We start from the raw sequence: 2,777 nt of genomic DNA, 5'->3' as shown, positions 1-2,777 counted from the left end.
CCATTATACAATGGAGAAGCAGTGGCTTGAGTGACTAAAATACACACTCATATACACACAAAAACACCAACCTTTTTGTGGCGTCACAATTCCACTTGCTTTCCAAGTCTGTCGAAGACCTCGACCCTCCAACCAATGTTTCAACTGAACTTTTTWTATGATTCCTGAAGTTGGATGAGTYGAAATTCACTTYAGAAATGTCTTTTTCTGTTACAACTTTAACACTGAAACTCTGCAGAATCCATGCCGATTGTCCAATCATTTGAGGGCACAGCAGCTAATGTGTGACATCACAATTGGCGTTCGCCATTCAACCGCTGTGTTTTTTTAGTTTCTCTGGAATGAACAGCATCCAAGCTGAATCCTCAGGTGTTCAATGGGGTCAAGATTGCAGGCAGGCCATTCCAACCCATTCACTCTTACATTCTGGAGGAACATCCCACTCTGCCTTGTGGGGGTTGGTGCTGTCATCTTGCAGGATAGTGTTTGTTCCCTGACTGTGGAGATATGGGACTGCTGATAATCAAGTGCCAATCAGAAACGTGATTGTCAGCACCTGGGATACCAGAAGCTCAAAACCAGAGTCAGTAGCAGRCAAGGCATTTTGGCACCAGCAGAGTAGATTTTGCAAGTTTTTTTTCTAAAATGAGTAACCAACACATTTAGCTCTGTTCCTCAACCCACAAATACATTTTCACAACAAATGTGGCACCATTTCAGTGAAAATAAACATGTTTTCCAAAGGTTTAAGATTTATTACCAGGCTGCATTCTTCCAATAAACAGATAATCAAACAAACAAAAACGTTCTTACTTTTTGTGCTATGTACATTTATCGAAGACACAATTGTGTCACTTTGAGGATAAAATTTAAACACTGCGGCAACAAAAATGACGATAAATACAGGAAGAACATTCGTCACATCTTCCCCAACATTTTAAACAAATCTGTCCATGATAATGTCACCGATCAGCAGGAGCTAATCAAATCCAGCCAGATGGGGATGATAAAATAGGCTATACATGGATGAAAGTTGTTAAGAAAAGAAGAGGAAAATAAACTCAGAAAAAAAATGGATGAGAAAAGKTCAGAGAGAAAAAAACAGCTTAAAGTCAAGGAGATACAAAATGTTTTAGGTTGAAAAGTAACATAAGAAACATTGATTCTTGGCAAAAATTACGGTAACTTTTATTACTCAGAAATAAAACTTACACTTAAACATAAAACACACGATTTGTGTTTGCAAATATCAAGTGACTGTTATATAAAAYGTTACATTTGTGATTCTGTTCATAAATATCCTTAGGTTTTTGAATCGCATTAGCTGGTGTTTGGAAATCAAACATTGTAACTTTCAGTGTTGTTTTGAAATACAGATTATGGCTCATTCATAWTGAATAAAAACTACACTTAAAAATCACCTAGAACATGATCATCTTGGCAAGGCCTTTAGGCATTTATGAGCAAACACCATTACGTGTGATGGAGCAAAATAGTGAAACAGTGATTCTGAAAATGCACATTTGTTTGTTATCATGGTAGCTCCATATTAGAGTGTTTTTAATGCAGTGGTCCATGAGGGCCTGGAGATCATGAGCACTTACTATTGACTTTTGTCTTTGTCCTTTGCACACAGAGATTTTTCCAGATTCTTATAATGATTTGATAACATTTTGAACTGTAGATGATGGGATATTCAAGGTCTTTCTAATCTTAAAATGAGGAAAATCCATCCATCCATTATCTTTTACCTGCTTCTTCCTCTTTAAGGTCACTGTGCAAGGGGCGGGGTACACTCTGGACAGGTCACACGTCCATCCCAGGGACACATAGAGACAAASGACCATTAACTCTCTTACTCACACTTAGGGACAATTTAGAGTTATAAATTAGCCTAACATTCATGGTTTTGGTCTGTGGGAGGAGAGAAAACCCATACATGCACAGAGAGAACATGCAAACACTATCCAGAAAGGCCCATGTCTGGGATTCAATTCGACAGCCTGAGAGTCGACAGCTCTACTAACTGATCCACCATGCCGCCCTTGAGGGAACTTATTCTTAAATTATTTTAGTTTTTAAATATTTTTTTAAAAACTGGTGAATCTCTGCCCAGCTGTTCCTACTTCTTTTTACAATACACTGCTGCCATAAACTAAAAAAGAAAAGGTTACATTTTTAATTGTGTGTTTACCATGTTCCATTGTAAATAAAATAAGGGTTTATGAGATTTGCAAATGACTGCATTCTGTCTTTATTTACCTTTTGCCCGTCACAAATTTGATGGAATTCAGGTTACAATAAAACTGAAGGGAACTTCAATGAAAACTTTAAGAAAGGAAATAAAAAAATGTTTAACAGAAATGTGATCTCAGTTTGCTGTAAAACAAAAAGTCACAGTTTACATTTGAGCCCTCACTGAGAGGCAGAATAATGCATGGCTTGTCTCCTCAGAGGCAGCAGTGTTTCTTCTGGTGGTGTATACGGTACAGCGTGCACAGATTTTGTTTCTACATGTTGCAGCGGTACTCAGGCAATACACTGGTGAAAACCCTTCCTCCTCCTCCTCTTCCTCCTCCTTGTGCTGCTTGTCCTCAGATAACTGCCTGCAGCAGACAATGTCCTGTCGGCACCTGGCACCCAGGGGAATGAAGCCCGCAATTCCCCACCTAACGTGCACACACGCTCACTGAGTGTAGGCGTGTTGTAGCTACACAACTTCCTGCACATTCATCCAAGTGTATGTGTGTGTGTATATATACATTATATATATATAT

This window comes from Austrofundulus limnaeus, unplaced genomic scaffold, assembly GCF_001266775.1.
Source record: "Austrofundulus limnaeus strain Quisiro unplaced genomic scaffold, Austrofundulus_limnaeus-1.0 Scaffold103, whole genome shotgun sequence".
Taxonomy (NCBI): Eukaryota; Metazoa; Chordata; class Actinopteri; order Cyprinodontiformes; family Rivulidae; genus Austrofundulus; species Austrofundulus limnaeus.
The sequence above is the reverse complement of the archived record's forward strand: the minus strand, read 5'-3'. Positions refer to the sequence as shown.